The sequence below is a fragment of the Canis lupus genome, chromosome 12 (assembly GCF_011100685.1).
Source record: "Canis lupus familiaris isolate Mischka breed German Shepherd chromosome 12, alternate assembly UU_Cfam_GSD_1.0, whole genome shotgun sequence".
Classification (NCBI taxonomy): domain Eukaryota; kingdom Metazoa; phylum Chordata; class Mammalia; order Carnivora; family Canidae; genus Canis; species Canis lupus.
Window position 1 is genome coordinate 14257604 of NC_049233.1, and position 19537 is coordinate 14277140.

Consider the following 19537-nt stretch of genomic DNA (forward strand, 5'->3'; position numbering starts at 1 on the left):
GTCCTTGACTCTTTACTTGGTTACAAAACATCTATTCATTAAATAATAATCATTACGACCTGATGAGCTATATGCAAGTGGAATTCCCATATACAGATGAGAAACAGGCATGAAACGTTATGGGACAGGCCCAGGGATATACACTTGGAGAGCATGGAGGCAGGACTCAAATGCTACGCCCTTTGCAATCCCTCTAGGAAATACTTGTGGGTGCAGAAAAACAGTGACACGATCATAAGCAATGTTTTCTCCTTTTGCACTGATATATAAATATCTTCCTGTTAAATTAGTGAGGAGGATGAGACTGTGTTAAAGTTGGCCTAAAACAGGAGTTGGCAAAATTTTCTGTAAAGGGCCAGAGAGTAAATATTTTAGGCTTTGTGGATCACATATGGTCTCTATTGCAACTGCTCAACTCGGCCTTTCTAGCCCAAAAGCAGCCATAGACAATATGTAAACAAGTGGGTGTGGCTGTGTTCCAATAAAACTTTATTTATAAAAACTGCTGCCTGGCCAGATTTGGCCCACAGGCCACAATTTGCCAAACTGTGGTCTAAAAAATAGTGTGGTATGGGCTTAAACCATCATGAAACATTCTGAAATCTTAAAAAGAAAACTTGTAACCCTTCTATTTTCCTTATGATTTCAAGGCATTCATGTCTTTATGCCCAGACTAACCAATTTCTTGAGCCTCATTCTTTCTCTCTGCTTTCTTATTACAGGTGACAATTCAATGCACCGCATAAACACGGCCCTGATTTTGCCATTTTCTCAACCCGAAAGCAAGGGTGGTCAGGCCACCAGGGGCAATAGTGAATGGTAGATGAGAGGCAGAGCCCCTTTCCAATAAACAACCTGGGCTGTTTATTGGGTTTCTGAGGCAATGAGGCCTTAGGGAAATTCTGGAGCCTGAGGTTGGCAGAGACACAGTGGGGTATACCCTCTTGTCACTGACCACTGCAAATGTGCCTTCATTCTGTACGCGATCAAGAACACCTCTGTAATAATTTTCCTATCCTCATTAAGTTTGAGTTTGCAAGGAGACTCTCTAAAGCCAAGTTAAATACTCTGAGGCTTTATGTCTGTGATTCAGGCAGCTGCCACCCAAGAGAAGGGAAATGCCTGGCATTAGAGCTTCTCCCACAGAACAAGATCTGGGGAGGGTTGTGCAGAGACTTTCTTCCCAGAGAAATCGACATAACACAAGAATATTTTAATTAAAATAATAGAGACTGAAGAGGAAAAGAAGTTAAAGCAACTTGAACATTCATAAGTACAAAAATCAGCAAAAAAAATACAGTTTCTATGATAATTTAAAGGAATAAAAAATGTAGCTTCAAAATATGAAAGAAGGGTCAGGAGAGGAGGTAATACATTTTTCCTAATATATCTTTTCTATTTCTCTTGTCATACACATCATACCTTATTTTTTTTGTAGAAAAGCATCAAATATAAATCGATTTTTTAAAAAAAATTTTATTTATTTATTCATGAGAGACACACAGAGAGAGGCAGAGAAGTAGGCAGAGGGAAAAGCAGGCTCCTCACAGGGAACCCAATGTGAACTCAATCCCTGGACTCAGAATCATGCCCTGAGCCAAAGGCAGATGCTCAACTGCTGAACTAGGCATCCCAAATATAAACCCATTTAAGACAAAATAATAAATAATGAATAAAATAATGGCTTCACCCTCTACAATAAAGAAGACAATTTTCCTTTCACAGTATTTTAAAATATTATTTAGGTCATTGTCTCTGGGGTCAGATGCGTTCTGGAATACAGATAGAGACCCATGGCCATATTAACAGAGCTTGTGGAAAGTGGTACTCTGATATCAGATGGAGGAGGGCGAAGGTGTTCAGCCCAGCTTCGTACTACCTCTGCTGGTCTTAAAGATGTTGTTCTTAGAGATGGCTTCAAAAAGGTATATGAATATGGCTGCACATGCCTAAGAAAGGCCTAGATTGAAAGAGAAGTGGGAAGTCCCCCATAGGAGGGGTCGCTGGGAGTCAGTGGGCTTTTACAGACACCATGAGGCACCACATACATGGTATCCCTCAGAGATGATGTTCAGCAGTTGTTCTAGGTTCTTTCCTGGCTCTAGCCTTACTTCTGTCTTTGGGTATCTTCCTGTCTTTTCCTCTCTTACTTCCTCTCTTCTGTATCCCTTCTTCCTACCCCCTCCAACCATACTCCATTTCCCTGCTTCTGTTTTTATCCTGCAGCCAAGGGTGACCAATGACAAATAAGAGAGATTACAATTTCCGCCTAAGTTCCTGACAAAGAATTGCCAAAATAAGCCTGTGGATCAGGGCTGAAGTTCTGGGTAGAAACTTGAGAATCACCAACGTTCCCAATGAAAGACTCTTTCATAAGAAAACATGCGGCTTTGGTGCAGGTACGTTTTAAGCCAAATTATAGAAAGGGCACAGTCCCAAGCTTCAAAATTCTCAGTGCATTATGTAGGCAACTTGATTAACAGGACTATCAAATGTCTCTCAGAGAGAATGCTTTGAATGTTTTACCTTTTTTTTAAAAAAAAAAAAAAAAGAAAAACACTTCCAAGTTGACATGTAAAAATTAACTACATTTTTCAACAAGATATTGGAGCTTGTTAAATTGTCATTCATTCCATGGGTATTCATTAGCTATCTCCACATCTGACAGACACCATATTAGACTTTGAAATACAAAGATGTACAAGACACATTTCCTTCCCTCAAGGAGCCTCATGACTAATTTGTTTTGTGCTACATCATAAATGTGCCTGGTATGCTTGTCTAGCTCTTCTTCCTTCTTTGGGATTTTCTTCAGGTAGGGGTGAGTACACATCTTGATTTGCTCAGGACAGTCCCGATTTGTGTGCACAGCTGGAATTCTTGCTAACTCTACCCTTTGCTCTCCAGAAAGCCTCAGTTTGGTTGATAGGATGATATAGTAATCCTAACCATAAGCCCTGATGAATGAGTAGGCCTAAGAAGACATGTTTTTATCTGATGACTGGCCCTTCCATCCACATCTGGTTAAACCAGTAGTGAACATCTGTCTGAAGTAAAGCCAATCAGATTCCCTCTCTTGAAAATTTGCACTGAGACTCAGAGGTTGAGCCAGATGGAGTTGAGCAATGGAGCTGAGGTAAGGCAGAGTGGCCAGCCACCAGATCTATGACAACAACCCAGAGCCATATCTGCAACGTATCCTTGTGAGGGAAAAGGAATCAAGAGCTTTGGACAGAAGCCATGTAATGGGGAGTGAAATCCAAATTCCTTACCATTAATGGGTCAGACACCACAACTGGGCTTGGGAAGGAACATAGCTTCTACTACTCTCCATCCCTTCTCCCAGTAGGTGTCAGAGGGCAACCAGGTGTGGAATGAAACTGCCCAGTTCAGCAGGTGCCATGAGCCCTCCAAGCCATCCTCCTCCCTTTTTCGTCCGAGGGGACTTCTGCTTTCTGAAGTCACAGGATGAGACCTCAAGAGAATCACTTGTAACTTTTCATGTAGACCCTTGAAAGTAAGTTCAGCAAGTAGAAGAAGTTGGAAATTTTATTCCCTGGTTGTGACACTGAGTCACCAGTTGTGAGAACCCAAACCAGGGCTACCAAAGAGGCAGAAAAATCTCTGGACAGAGATTGCACAGTGTGCCACCAGACAGAGACAAGGGCTCCCTCTATAGTTCCTAAGAATTGTGGAAAATGGATCATGTACATGTCATAAACCCCAGATTTGGGGTTAGGAAGGACAAATGGGATTTAGGGCCATGGTCTTGACAGAGACCAAAGTTTTGGAGCATCAGAGAAGTGGGTGAATCCATTGGCTAGAAGATAAGTGAAACAGATGGCCTAGTCTCCCAAGAGTCCACATATGCCAAGGGGAACACCTCTAAATTGAGCTCCTCATCCATAAGGCTGTTGGAATTGCTACCGGATCCTTCTGAGTTCACAGATACTGAGCCAAATCAGCAATTATGACCGAGCAAGGTGAAGTCTGGAGGAGCCTGAAAGCTCACTATAGGCAACCACTTAAGAAGATACATACCTTCCATCCCTCTGCTCTCTACCCCAACACAAAAATGGAGAAGAGGATGGAGGCATGTGTGGGAGCTGACTGTGTCTCATTCGCCAGCCCCAGCCAGACTCCCCTGTAGGCTACCCTGGAATCAGGAATGTGGAAAGAGAAGAATGTCCTCTTTGATACAGAGTTGAGGCTTGAAATTGGCAGCACTGACTCTCACAGACCTGAAGCGAGGCTGCTCTGATAATCAAGGTGATGGAAAGTTTGGCTACTTCTCAGCAGGTGGCAGATATTCCATAAAGGAAACTATCTCATGTTTATCTTCTAATGACTTTAGATTCTTCATTAAACCAGTTTATGGAAATAATGTTAGAGCCTCCCTCAAACTCAGCAGTAGCTTTCCCTGGCATACCTGGTACCTTAGCATGCTCAGCTTCCACCAAGCAACTTCACTTTCCCTGCTACCTGATGTGACTATGGCTGCCAAAGTCCAATGAAAATGAATCAAAGAAGGCTATGATGTGGGCAAATTGGATACACACCTTTTTTTAATATGTTGCGATGAATGCCCTTGAAAAGTATGTCATGGTTCATGGACCAAAATCTGTTAGACTCCAAGCCTAAGATGTAACACTAGATTTTATATAATGTCTTGGATTAAGCTGGTACACTTAAGAATGGCATCAGAGGGGATCCCTGGGTGGCTCAGTGGTTTAGCGCCCACCTTTGGCCCAGAGCATGATCTTGGGGTCCTGGGATCGAGTCCCCCATCAGGCTCCCTTCATGGTGCCTGCTTCTCCCTCTGCCTATGTCTCTGCTTTCTCTCTCTCTCTCTCTCTCTCTCTCTCTCTCTCTCATAAATAAAATCTTAAAAAAGAATGGCATCAGAGTCAGGCCATTGAATATTGCAAAAAATGTTGCCATAATTCACCCTCTATTAATCCTCTTTCTTGTCATAACAGTGAAAGGACACCAGAAGGATGTGTGGATGAGGACTTTAGGCATTTGGATTTGTGGAGGAGACACCCAGCACTGGGTGGGAGCCAGTGAGAGCCTTTACTTAGAACCTACTCTGGTGGGAACTCATGTTCCTAGAAGAGAATGCAGATAAGAAGATAGCTGCCTAATTATGACTTTCCAGGCCTTTCCAGACTTCCTGAAACTGACTTCCTTGATTGTAGTAAATCTCTTTCTACTTGATCCTGGAATGAAGTATACCAATAGTTGTGCCCACATAAAGGAGAATAATTATTATAGCAATTCTCAGGACAGGACATGAGAGCAAACTTAGAAGTGGTTTTAGGGTATTTCTTTCTCCTGCTTTCATGAAGAATTTAGACACTCATTTATCTAGGCCATGTATTCTTAACTGGGGAAATATTGCTGCCAAGGGGGGCAAAAACTGATTGTGGGTGGAATTAGATATTATAATCATTTATGGCCCTCCAAAGCTCAACCTTTTCCATCAATATAAACAGATACACAATATATCTGTAGTATCCAAATTTTGTGTGGGCATGGAAACAATTAGGAAAAAAGTGTATAAAAAGCCTCCCTGGGGGAGATAGAATGAAAAAAATTGAGAAACGCCAATCTAGGAAAGAAAAATAGAATATGGAGCCCTTTCCATCTAAAATGCTTGGTAACATTTTTCCACTCTCACTAGACATATATAAATTCCTCACCAGATGATTCAGATGAGAGAATTAAATTTATCAGTGGCCTTTGCTTCTAAACAGACATTTGCTTTGGATTATCTGGCCTCCCTAGGGTTCTTAGGCACAGGGAGAGCCCCCACACACCAGATTTTGCCGGTTTCTTCCAGGTAGCTTAAATATTATATGGACTTTAGGCTAAAGGAATCCTATCCAAGCTTCATCTCTCTCAGATGTGTTTTTCCAGCCTATGAGCAATGTTAGAGGTCTATGGGTATTTTTATAACTGTGCACTAGATTAATGTGACAAGATCTGGGATTTGTTGAAGGCAATTTATTCCACACCACCAAAAATGTAGAATCAATTCCTAGAATACAACAAGGCAAAGTAAGCGGATATGAGTTTATGTGCATGAGGACTGCATTCCTACAATAGCTGGATGCATTCTCCCCTCATTCTTTGTATGTTTATGGGCAAAGTTAGCCAGAATTAATCAGTTATATTGTTCTCCAAAGAAATGTCTGGCCAGGGGCACCTGGGTGGCTCAGTTGGTTAAACATCTGACTTAGGCTCTCATCATGGTCTCAGGGTTTTGGGATTGAGCCCCACATTGGGCTCCCCACTCGGTGGGGAGTCTGCTTGTCCCTCTGCCACTCCCCCAACTCGTGCTCTCTCTCTTTCTCTCAAATGAATAAATAAAATCTTCTTTTTAAAAAAGAAGTTACTTAAAAAAGAAAGAAAGAAAGAAAGAAAGAAAGAAAGAAAGAGAAAAAGAAAGAAAGAAAGAAAGAAAGAAAGAAAGAAAGAAAGAAAGAAAGAAAGAAGAAAAGAAGAAAGAAAGAAAGAAAGAAAGAAAGAAAGAAAGAAAGAAAGAAAGAAAGAAAGAAAGAAAAAGAAATTACTGGCCAACTGAAGGCTAATACCTCGGTGGGCCCCAAGGCAGCAAGCTTGGCACAATGCATATATCTCCTCACTCAGTCTGATGTATCCACAGTACTCTCTTCTTTGGCATGCTGGCTGCCCTGTGATACTTGCCAGCATCATGGCCTGTGATCTTTGCCTGGATTAGTGTCCTCTAAAGCCAGTCTTGTCAACCTCTCTAGCAGGTAAGGAAGTGCAGTAGAGCTCAGAGAAAGAATGGTTTGGGTGAGACTCAAAGATACTACAAGTGATTTGCATTAATATTCTTATCATTTGTACCTTCCAGGGATACAAAGCTGTTTCAATAGTCAGAAAATAATCATTATAATTCATTATATTAACCAGTCTAAAGAAAAAAATCACATGATCATATCAATTGATTCAGAAAAAGCATTTAACAAAATTCAACACCTATTCATGATAAAATGCTCAGAAAAATAGGAACTTATCCAAATTAATAAAGAGCATCTTCAAAAACCCTGCAGTTAATATTATACTTAATAATAAAAGACTGACTGCTTTCCCCCAATAGTGGGAACAAGGCAAGAATGTCCTTTCTTACCCCTCTTATTCAACTGGTGCTAGAAGTACTAGCCACTGCAATAAGGGAAGAAAATGAAATTAAAGTTATACAGATTAGAAGAGAAGTAATAAAACTGTCCTTATTTTCCCATGACATGATTGTTCATGTAGAGAATGCTCAGGAATCTAAAAACAAATCCTTCTAGAATTAATAATTGATTTCAATAAGGTTGCAGGATACATTAACTTACAAAAATCAATATTTCTATTTATCAGCAATGATTAAATGGACATCAAAACAAAAAATACAATACAATTTATAAACACTCACTTTAAATGAAATACTTTGCTGTAAACCTAATAAAACATGTCCAGGATTTGAATACTAAAAAATACAGAATACTAATTAAAGAAATCAAAGTTGATCTAAATAAATGGAGAAACATACCATGTTCATGTGTTAAAAGACAGCCAAGTAAACGTGATTCTTCCCAAATTGATACTTAAGTTTAACTTAATCCCTATTAAATCCTAGGACAGTTTTTTAAAGGTATAGATAAAATTAGTCTGTAATTTATCTGAAATCATTTCTTGGCCTCCTGGTCAAGATCAAGTGTAAAATTTATTGAGAAAGACAAAGAAGCTAGAATAGCTAAAACAATTTTAAAAAAATAAATAAGGAGGAATCAGTCTTTTTGATGTAAAGACTTATCTTATTGCACAATAACCCAGACTGTGTAGTATCGGTGGAATGACAGGCACATACATCAACGGTAGATAAGAGGAAACCCATAGATAGATCCACATAAATATATGATTTTTGACAAAGGTGCAAAGGCAATTCAATGGAATAAGGGTAGATTTTTTAACAAATGGTGCAAGAATAATTGGACATCTGTAGCCCTGCCAAAAAAAAGAAACTTGACCTAAACCTCATACTTTATTTTTTAAAATCTCAAATGGAAAATGGACTTAAATGTAAAAAATAAAATTATAAAACTTTCCGAAAATTAAATCTAGAAGTAAACCATCAGGATCTTGGACTAGGGAAAGAGTTTTTAGACATGACACCAAAGGCATGACTCATAAAAGGAAAAATGATAAATTGAACTTTATTAAATTCAAAACTTGCACTCAACAAAAGACCCTATTAAATGGATAAAAAGAGAAAGGACAGACAAGGAAAAATATTTGCAAACTCTGTATGTGACAAAAGGCTTAGTATCTGGAATATATAAAGAACTCCCAAAACTCAACAGTGAAAAAAATCCAATTAAAACACATACAAAAAACATGAAGAGACATCTCACCAATGAAGATATACAAATGGCAGATAAATACGTGAAAAGTTGTTCAACAATCATTAGCCATGAGGGAAATGTGAATTAAGAGACAAGGTATTACTAAATGTATATCAGAATGGCTAAAGAAAAAACTGTGACAACACCGAGTGCTAGAGAGGAAGTGGAGAATCTACATCACTTTTCCATTGCAGGTGGGAATGTAAAATGGTGCAGCCATGAGTTTGGCCATTTCTTTAAAAACTAAACATGTGATTTCTATACCATCCATTAGTTATACACTTGAGAACTTACCCCAGAGAAAGAAAAACTTATGGTCACACAAAAAAACTGTCCATGAATGTTTATAGGAACTTTATTCAAAATAGCCCCAAACTGAAAATAACCCTTATATCCTTCAATGAGTGAATAAATTGTGGTTTATACTTATACCATGGAACTTATTCATCAATAAAGAGCAACAAATTGTTGATGCATGCAGCAACCTGGATGAATCTCTAATGAATTATGTCTAGTGATAAGATCCAATGCAAAAAAGCTATGTACTGTGTAATTTCATTTGTACAACATTCCTGCGATGTCCATCAGTGGTTGCTAGGGGTTAAGGAGGAGTTACAGGTGAGAAGAAAGTGGATGTAGCCATGAAAGGGAACATGAGGGATCCCGTGGTGTTGAAAACGTATCAGTATCAATATACTAGTTGTGATATTGGACTATAGTTTCGCAAATTGTTACCACAGGAGGAAACTGGGTAAAAGGCACAAGGACTCTCTCTGTATTATTTCTTACAACTGCCTGTGAACCTACAATTACCTCAAAATATGATGTTTAATTAAAAAGAGGAGTTATGGGATGCCTGGGTGGTTTGGTTGGTTGAGTGCCTGACTCTTAACTTTGGCTCAGATTATGACCTTGGGGTCTTAAGATTGAACCCCACATGGGGTTCCACCCTCATCAGGGAGTCTGCTTAAATATTCTCTCTCTCCCTCTCCTTCTGCACCTCACCCACCTCCCACTCACATGTACTCTCTCTATTTCAAAATAAAGAAAGAGTTATATGGTGAAAAGTAAACGTTCCATCTATCATTGTCTCCTGATCATCATCCAAACTCTTTCCAAGGGCAATTTTCCCATTTATCTGTTTAGAAAATTCTATAAAGATACAAGATCAGGCAAGAATACATATATATAATATTTAATATGATAAGTAATATTAATATATAATATAATATATGTTATATACAGTATTTCACCATAGTTTTAACCTTTATTTATTTTTTTTTTCTTTTTAGTTTTAACCTTTATTATGAGATAAATATCTTCTCATAGAAGGGTGATTGTAGTCCTTATCCTGTGAACTGTTATTACCTTTAGCCTGTTTTTCTCTTTGAGTCAGTCTTTTTTTTTCTCCAGTAGCAATTTTTAGGGAGTTTATTATATTGAGGGAATTAGCTTTTCATGATATGAGTGGCAATAATGGATTTTTTCAGTTTATCTTTAATTATTTGACTTTTGTGGGACTATTTTAAAATTTTAAAATTTTAATTTGTCAAATTCATTAATCTTCCTTTGTGTGGCTTATACATTTTATGCCCCACTTAAAATGACCATTCCTCCTCCAAAATTATTTTGTAAATTTGCCACCTTTCTTTGAATTATTTTGTGATTTTATTTTTCATCAGGGACCCAGGTTCCTTCTGCCCTCCTCTAGCAGCACCTTTATCATGTGAGCATTGGTCTTTTGGGTCACAGCATGGGTGTGAGCTTTAAGGCATTTCAAGTTCACATTCTGAGAAGCAGGCAGGGGGAAAAGGAAAAGAAACAAATGAACAGAAAAGTCAGGCTAGTGAGTCTGTTCCTTAGAAAAAGCTACCCAGGAAGTTCCAGGGACCAACTTCTGCTTACTCTCATTGTCCAGAACTGGGTCAGATGGCCACTCCTAGTTTCACAGGAGTCTGGTGACAAGAATTTAGCTAGGTTCCTTGAGATCCTCCTCCCCAAGAGTTGGGGTTCTGGGGCACCTAGATGGCTCAGTGACTCAGTCGTTTAAGCATATACCTTTGGCTCAGGTCATGATACCAGGGTCTTGGGAATGAGCCCCACATGGAGCACCCTACTCAGCGGAAGGCCTGCTTCTCCCTCTCCCTCTGCCTGCTGTTCTCCCTGCTTATGCTCTCTCTCTCTCTCTCTGTCAAATAAAGTCTTTTAAAAAAAAAAAAGAGTTGGGGTTTTGTTAGTAAAAAAGAAGGTAACAACAATATTAGGCAGGAAGCCATCAGAGCTGCCCCCAGCCTCCTTGCATGACACACAGGTGCATTTCCTCTCTCTTGTCTCCACGTGTGTTTGCACTGCTTGCCTGACTTCTAGCACCTACTGGAACCAACAAGTAGTCTGATGCCAGTCTGTCTCCACTTCCTTTATAAAAACTATCTTTTCTTCCAGAAGCTTTAAAGCTTTTCTCTTTATTTTTTAAAATTCTGAAATCTCCCCTACCCCTAGTTGGGATCCTTTTGGACATTCTTTTGAGACTTCATGGGCCCCTTCCAATCTGGAGATTCCTATAATTCTTCAGCCCAGGGGGAGTTCATCACTCCCTTTTTTTAAAAAATTGTTTTCTCCTCTCCTTTGTCCCTGTTTTCTCCTAAAATTCTTATTCAACATATACTTGATCTCACAGATTTTTTCTATGTCCCCTAACTCACCTATCACATTTTCCATCCCTTTATCTTGTTGCCTTACATTATGAGCTGTTTATAGGTTGCTTCTAGATCAATTTATAGATGTTCACAGATCAGTCATAAATTCCAGACATCTATTTTGGTCTTTAGTCTTCTTTATTCTATTGTTGATATGATGGTTTTATTTTTTAAATTATCATTTTTTAATTTCCTGAAATTCTTTCCTGTCCTTTAAATGTTCCTTTTTATAAAAGATTTTATTTATTTTAGAGACAGAGAGAAAGAGAAAGTGAACAGGAGGGAGAGGGAGAGAGAATCTGAAGCAGACTCTATGCTCAGCACAGAACCCAACCTGGGGCTTGATCCTAAGACCATGAGATCATCACTTGAGCCCAAACCAAGAGTCTGACACCTAACCTACTGAGCTACCCAGGTGCCCCTAAATACTTCTTTCTTGCAGTAGCCTGCTCTTGGCTTCTGAATGCATCATCTTCTTCAAACTCTGCAAATACTAATTATACTTCTTAAAAATGTCACTTCCATTCTCTGAATTATGGCTGCTCTCTCTTTTCACTCGATTCTTCTCTTTTATGGAATCAGCTTTTCTTCAGTGTTGGATGATCCTTGCTTATAGAGTTTCTCTGCTTTTGTTCAGAACTGTGTGCCTAATGGGTCTCTTCCATGAAGAGGACAGACCACCTGCTTTGTTTATGTAGACAGAGCATGGGCTTCCCCACAGAGGAAGAAGCAGGCTGGAGAACCCAGAGGGGCAAAATAAAGGGGGCTTTGGTTTAGGGATATTGCCTTTCAGTATATTTTACTCCTGGATGGAGTTGCTTTTTTGTTTCTCTAAGAATCTAATGTAGATGATGGCTACAGTTACCAGATGATTTATTTTAATATGGCCTCATACTCAAACCCACACCTGGATCCTTCCCAGCAGAATGCCTATTGTCTTCAAGGATCAACTCTCAGGTTTTATTCTGGGGGCAAAAGTTGTCACCAGACCTAAGGCGTTGTAGGAGGGGGTGAGGTCTCATTGCCTCAAGTGTTCAGAATACAGTTTAAAAATAATAAATACCCTGATGATGACTAAAAGTTCCTAAACAGAATCTGAGAGCCTAGTAAAATGACTGATGCTTATAATTAGAACCATCATGATTCATTGCTTACAGTTTACATTATGTTGAGAATTTTTTATTTAAGAAGTTAGAATAGTGTGTATTTTCTTTAAGAAAATTTTGTGATCTCAGTTAAAATATATAACTTTGAAGGGGTGAGCTTTATTTATTTGGGAAATGTACTAACAATAATGTAAGATAAATAAGGCATTAATCTGACTACAGATGTGTGTGTTTGAATGTGTGTGTGTGTGTGCGTGTGTGTGCGTGTGTGTACATGAAAGAACTATAGTTAACTGGGCTTCACTTAGCTTGTTCAATAGTCAAGCCTATTTTTCAATTACCTGTTAGGTGCTCAGCTCTGAGCTAAGTGCTGTGAGTAATTCCTAAGAAAGAGGAAAGGGGAATAGAAGCCCCAAGCCATATGCTTTTCATAATCTGGTAGCACATTCATTATTCAGAGTTATGTTTACATTTCTATTAGGAACTTCTTAACTTGAATAAGATTCTTTGTCTTAATGAGATATTTGAGACATGTACATACACTTGAGAAATAAATGTATAATTTGTTTTAAACTAAGGAATCATCACTATTCCAAATATATGATTCTAACAATCACTAGAAATGTACAAAACAAAAACTATAAAAAAAAAAGAAATGTATGCATGACCCTAATTAATTAAATGTCCAATTACTGGTCCCTTGTTTAACACCATTATCCTAAATAAAACTTCTGTAACATAGAAACATATGTATAGCATAAATTACTATATGTCTTCATTGTGAACGGGCTTTTGTGTGTGTGTGTCTATGTGTATGTGTTCATATATATGTGTGTGAGTGCATAAGTATGTACGTATATTTTTTTACAAAGAGGCTCGATGTAATGCCCTGATTAGGTGAATCATATGACCATAAGGGATACGTAGATTTATAAAAATTCATGAGGATTTATTCATAGATTTTATTATTTAAGCTTTTGTCCCATCTTAAGAACTGATATTTCCCCTAATACTTTTATCACTAATTTTACTTTCATTTATTTTGCCCAATCTATATTTATTAATAGTATTGAAAACCAAAAATCATTATTAATATTATTGAAGAAAAAATGTTTATGTCCTATAAAAATGTGTGTTTAAAAGTTTATAAGCTTTGGCTTCTAAAGCAACTAACAAACTCTTATAAACTGACACTAATTGGAGCGTGTCATCTGTCCCTTTAGAGACATCAGCAATGAAGGATTCAAAAAAGATTTCTGCCTTCATCTTCGAAATCTGGTGAGGTAAAGAAAATATCAATGAGTGTTAGGCATTTTTACACAGGTAGAGGTGATAGGTAGAGATGTCTCAAGAGAGAGACAGGCACAGGAGCCAGAAGCAGCAGAGCCATTTCCACCCCGAGGCCTAGAGAAGGGGAGAAGTGAGGAAAGGTTATCAGAGCCAGAAAGGAGATCTCTTGCTTGGGTTTATACAGGCATCAGTCTCTGGCATCAGAGAGCAGGGTGAGATAGACACAGAGGGACAGACCAGACGACCAACACATTAGAAGTGTGTGTGTGTGTGTGTGCGTGTGTGCGTGTGTACAAGGGGATGTGTATAGGTGGGGAAGAGGCATACACACTTATAAACCTATCAGAGATGATCTTCCAAGACTGAGGCTTAGTTTGGTACAAAATGCAAAGCAGGTAAACAAAGGGAACTCTGTTGGGTCAATAAAGATCTCAAAGATTGTAATGTCTTACAGATAAAGAATACAATGCAGGAATCTTCAAAACTTAGAAGTGGACAGGACCTTACAAATCTTCCAGTTCTTCTCTTTTCCAGGTGGTGATGAGGCCCAGAATGAGGAATTGGCATTTGTGGGTCTGTGCTAAGTAGAGGCCATCCTAGAGTAGGACCTCGGCCTCCCGGCTCCCTAACTTTCCTTCTTTCCATCCCATATAGCTACCATTCTTCTCTAAATTCTGTTGCCTGTCCAATGCAGAGGATTCCATGAAACATAGATAGTTGTATCTATCTACATAGATACATAGATATTAAAATACACCCAGTCTATATGCTCCTGCTTTCCCGGGGCAGCCTCTGGCTTTATTCTCTACCAATTTTGAACTAGGTTAGGGTGTTTTGTATGTAGCCCTACCAAGTCGATCCAGAGCATCACTGAGAATGCAGATTTTACTGGAAAATAGAGAGGAGGCAATAAAAATCCTCATTCAACCTCTATGATCTGCCCCAAAGTTACTATTAAGCTCTATATTCCTCCTTTTCTCCTGACCCTCCCAGATCTACTTCTGTTTCCCTTTCTTTCACCTCTTCCCCCCACCTCTCTCTCTCTCTCTCTCTCTCTGCCTCAATCTCCCTCTCACACACACATCTGCCCACACACCTGCCCCAACTCACTTTTTCAGTATTTTTCAAACTGTGGGTTGGTTATAAACCAAGAGTGGGTTGTGAAATCAATTTAGTGGGTGAGACCTAATATTTTTTTGAAATGAAATAAAAAATTTAAAAAGTGAAATAAAAAGTGTGTGTGGTGGAGGAGTTGTAGTGTACAGTGCATTTCCTATTATGAGTCGGAGTGAGAAAAGTTTAGAAAATGTTGTCCTTCATCATGTTGCCATCAGTACATGAAAGTCCATTATTCTGAGAATGATAGCATGGGGCTCGGTTTACTAAAGATCCTCTAGTTTCTAGGATTCACTCTCTATAGGAGACCTGGGGGAGGCAGAAATGACAAATAACAAATAATATTTTCCCATCACATAGGTAATGAGCCTATCAGTTAGTGAGCAGCAACTGAATTTTTGGGGTTGTTGTTGAGAGGGATGTGGAGAGGTTTTCTATCCCTGGAGTAAGGGGTGAGATTGAAGAGCTGTCCTTCAGGATGAGTAGGGAGAAGGTGGTCAAGGCTGGTCAGAGTGAGAGGGGGTACCTGAGGAGCATCCCAGAAGGAGGACCAAGCCACGCAACTGGAAACCTCTTGGATATAGAATAAGAGCTCAGACTGTTGTTCAGTTCAGGGAAGGGCCACCCCCACCAGGCTGGAGGTTCCATGGATATCCAGGAGTAAAACTTGGATTACATGATCTTTGCCTTCTTTACATTTTTAATGCATATTGACCTCTGGTTCATACTCTTTCACTTCAGAAAAAAGATTCTATGAAGACAGGAGAAGGCAGAGAAGATGGTTGTAAATGTGGAGGAATCCATCCAAAGCCTGAGGCACTGACATGGTAAGTAAGGAGTTGGCTGAGGTCCCTCAGGAAGGCATTCTTTGTGTCACCTATATGTGTTCTCAGGTCTTTTAAATAACAGAGTTGTGCTTTCTTTTTTTTTTTTAATTTTATTTATTTATTCATGAGAGATACAGAGAGAGAGAGCCAGAGACACAGGCAGAGGGAGAAGCAGGCTCCATGCAGGGAGCCTGATGTGGGACTCGATCCCAGGACCCTGGGATCATGACCTGAACCAAAGACAGATGCTCAACCACTGAGCCACCCAGGTGCCCCCCAAGTTCTGCTTCCTTAATGTCCAAATTGTTAAAGCATAAGTCCATGCCTGTATATTTGTTGGACACAAACCACCTCCAAACATCCCTCAGTTGCTTCTGAGAGTCTGGCAGTTGGCTGCGCTCTGAACAAACCCTCAAGTTTTATCTTCTCATCTTGCTTCTGGCTCAGTGCAGAACACTCTGAGATGGCCTTTCTGCTATCTCATCTGGGTATCTGCTGTTGACGACCCAACTGCACCAACAGGATGGGGCGCTGCTCACCTCAAGTTCACGGGAACGTGGAACTGTGTTCTTGGTCTTTACTAGCATTACTAAAAACCCAGATGTACCTTCTTGAACCTGTAAGGCTTCATAGCTGCTGCCCTGCATCCTGGCTGCCTAGAAATGAGCCACCTCTCTACATGGTCATTGCCACTAGCTCCTTCCATTGTCTCAGGGACAGCTGACTTCCACCACTGGAATGAATCCGGTGTATCTATGTCTTAGCATCTGGGGCCAGTGAATGCCTAGCTTCCAAAAGAAACAAGAAAACCTTACTTCCAGTCCAAGTCAATCCCTCATGTCTTCCACAATTCTAACTTCTTTCCAGTAAGAGTGTCAGTTCCTTGGGAAGATTCCACTTATACACACCAAAATGGATAATAACAAAATAGTCCTATATTGGTGCGTTTCACGAAGTCTCAGTTATCCTGTCTTATCCATTGTCACCTTGAGGAAACTTTCTAGAGATGGTCATTCCTTACTCACTGAATGGTTGAAGTTACCTGCAAAATGACTTTACTAGGAACCATTCCCTCTGCATTCCTCCTCATTCCATTCCCCTTTGTACCCTTCCAATGTCTTCTTTTACTTTGCAAACTATGAATATCGTTCCTCTTCTCTATTCTACTTGGTCCACAGGCCCACTGAGTCTTGTTGATATAGACTAATTCAACACATATATTTTTGGCCATTTATTGTGTCCCAGTTACTGCTGCCAGACTACACAGTTTGCTCCTTCAGCAGAGAGAATTCATAAACTCATCTCGCCATTGTACCCTGCATTCAATGGCCCATGTCTGGAAGCTGCCCAAAGGGAAACAAACATGGAGGAAGATCAGAGTCTCTATGCCTGTGAGGGCTGCTAAAGATTTGCCTTCATTCCAAATGGCAAGAATAAAATCCATCTGGGCAGAGCATCTTAGGAAGCTACAATAAGCCAGAAGTAGTATATTCATGTAGATTTTATGGGATTCCAAAGTGAAACCATGAATGAGTGTTTATTTTTAATCCCCCTCACAGGGGTCATTTTAATTAAAGTCTTAAGTTAAAGGGAGTTGGTGAGTTTATCAGCCTAACATCTGACCTAATGTATCTTCTGTTTCTTTGCAGGGCCATGAAATTCTTCATGCTCTGGGAGTTTTGTTTTCATGTACCCTTTGACATAGAGCTTTCATTGAGAAGGGGAAAATGAAGAAAGAAGTGGTGGCTCCAAGTACCATGAATAGCCCCACCCTAGGGGGAGCAGCTCATGAACAGGGGAAGTGCCCTGCGTGAGTCAAGGAGCTGCCATTTTGCTGACAAGAGGCTTACTGTAAAGCACGGAGGTAAAGGGAATTTCAAGGGAGGGAGAATGAATTGCCGGAAAGCTGTCCTTTCCAAGATCATCCTCTTTACTAGTTTGCCTTGTTTAAAATTCGATCCTGGACCAGCGACTGCCCAGCCCAAGGCTTTCCCACCCTGTCCATCAGTGAAGAGAGAGTTGAAAAATCACCTAGGGGAGAAAGGTTGTTAGGAATAATGAGAAAGCATTGGGACAAGTTTGGTCCAAACTTCACGATTTCTTAGTTTCATGCCGAATTCAAACCTTTTGGGGCTCAGTTCTTTTTTCTCTTGGCAAACCACAACATCCTTTTTCTAAGAAAGGAGCTTTAAGAAAGACTTCTTGGCCATCAAATAGCTGTTAGAAAACAACATTTTGATGAGTTAAGTGTAAATGAATCAGAAACATGTGGATTAGATTTACCTCAAAGTCCATGTGGGTTTGCAGGGAAAGGAGGAAAAAGCTTAGGCAGAGTCACACTTGGTGTTTTGCTGGAGCTTATATGAGTGAAAAATAGGTTTGAGGGGTCATCAGCTGCCAACACTAGGAGGCTGTGGTTGGTCCCATGTGTACTGTTGTCATTGTTGCTATTATTATTATTGATTGTGTAAATGGGCATTTATTTTGCAGTGTTTCTTTTTCTTTTGTATGCTTGCTGCTCCGACCCTGACTATGAAGTGAACTGCCCAGCATGCAGAAGGGTCATTGGCAAGGCTGGGCTTGGGACACAGAGCTCATCCTTGCTTTATCACTGGACGCTGCTTTATCCCTCCAAACATATGAGAAGAGAATGTATAAAGGAAGTCCTTACAGTGTTTAAAACGGGATTTGTTTAGATATTATGGGAGGCTTTTCAAGGTGAAAACTACCTACTTTCCAAGGCTCAAGCAGCCTAGTGGCTTCCCAAAGTAGTATGGAAGTAGAAGGAAATTTCCAGGGAGAAGATGTACGTTGATGGAAAGATTAAGTAATGCAGAAATGGTTATACTAAATGGTCTTTAATATTCCTTCCATTCTCCCTTATCCATTCAGCACCAAATCTTTAAATCTTCCTGCATCTATACTCTGAGTCCTTTCCCTTTTTCTTTTTTTTTAAAGATTTTATTTATTTATTCATGAGAGACAGAGAGAGAGAGAGAGAGAGAGAGAGGCAGAGACACAGGCAGAGGGAGAAGCAGGCTCCATGCAGGGAGCCTGACGTGGGACTCGATCCCAGGTCTCCAAGGATCATACCCTGAGCCGAAGGTGGCGCTAAACCACTGAGCCACCTGGACTGCCCCCTTTTTTCTCTTTCAATGGGGAAAGTGTTCTTCACTCTATCAAAGGCCAATTAAACCCTCTACTTATGCTCTAGACCTGCATTATCCAATATGGTAGCCATCAAATGCAAGTTGACTACTGAGTGTTTGAAATGCATCTAGTCTGGATTGAAATGTGCTCTAAGTATAAAATACTTAGTATAAAAAAGGAATGTAAAATATCTTATTAATAATTGCATGTTGAAATGATATTTTGAATATGTTGTAGGAAATGAAATACATTATTGAAATTAATTTTACTTCTTTCCCTTTTACTCTTTCTAACGTGGCTACCAGGAAATTGAAAATTACATATGAAGCTTCCATTATGCCATAGACTCAACAGTCCCCAGGGACTTAGGGACATCACTCTTCTAAAAATCTCATTTCTCAGGCACCTGAAGAAATAGCTTAGTGGTTGAGCGTCTGCCTTTAGATCAGGTCATGATCCCAGGGTCCTGGGATTGAGTTCCATATTAGACTCCCTGCGGGGAATCTGCTTCTCCCTCTGCCTCTCTCTCTGTGTCTCTCATGAATAAATAAATAAAATCTTTAAATAAGTTTCTCTCCTATATTTTCAACTTTTCCCCCTTGTCTGGATCCTTCTGTTAGCTTCCCACTTGTATAAATGGCTCTCCTTTGATACCAAAACCCTCCTTTGATACTACCACCCTGTCTCATTTACCTTCGTAATCAAGCTGCTGCTTCTTCTTCTTCTTCTTCTTCTTCTTCTTCTTCTTCTTCTTCTTCTTCTTTTTAGATTATTTTTATGTGTTTGACAGAGAGAGAGAGAGAGAGGGAGAGAGAAAGAGAAAGCACACAAGCAGGGGGAGTGGCAGGCAGAGGGAGAGGGAGAAGCAAGCTCCCTGCTGAGCAGGGAGCCTGATACAGGATTTGATCTTAGGACCCTGGGATCATGACCTGACT

At 39.8% G+C, this 19537-nt stretch overlaps 1 long non-coding RNA gene across 7 annotated transcripts in view; it reads left to right on the top strand.

The window, feature by feature from the left end:
- Window positions 1-19537, top strand: part of LOC102156802 — an 80704-nt gene that overhangs the window by 20652 nt on the left and 40515 nt on the right. For all 7 annotated transcript variants that reach the window (XR_005367789.1, XR_005367790.1, XR_005367792.1 and 4 more), the window contains 4 exons: window positions 2227-2399; window positions 13443-13502; window positions 15367-15452; window positions 17102-17316. This is a non-coding gene — a long non-coding RNA (uncharacterized LOC102156802). The remainder of the gene's footprint in view (window positions 1-2226; window positions 2400-13442; window positions 13503-15366; window positions 15453-17101; window positions 17317-19537) is intronic.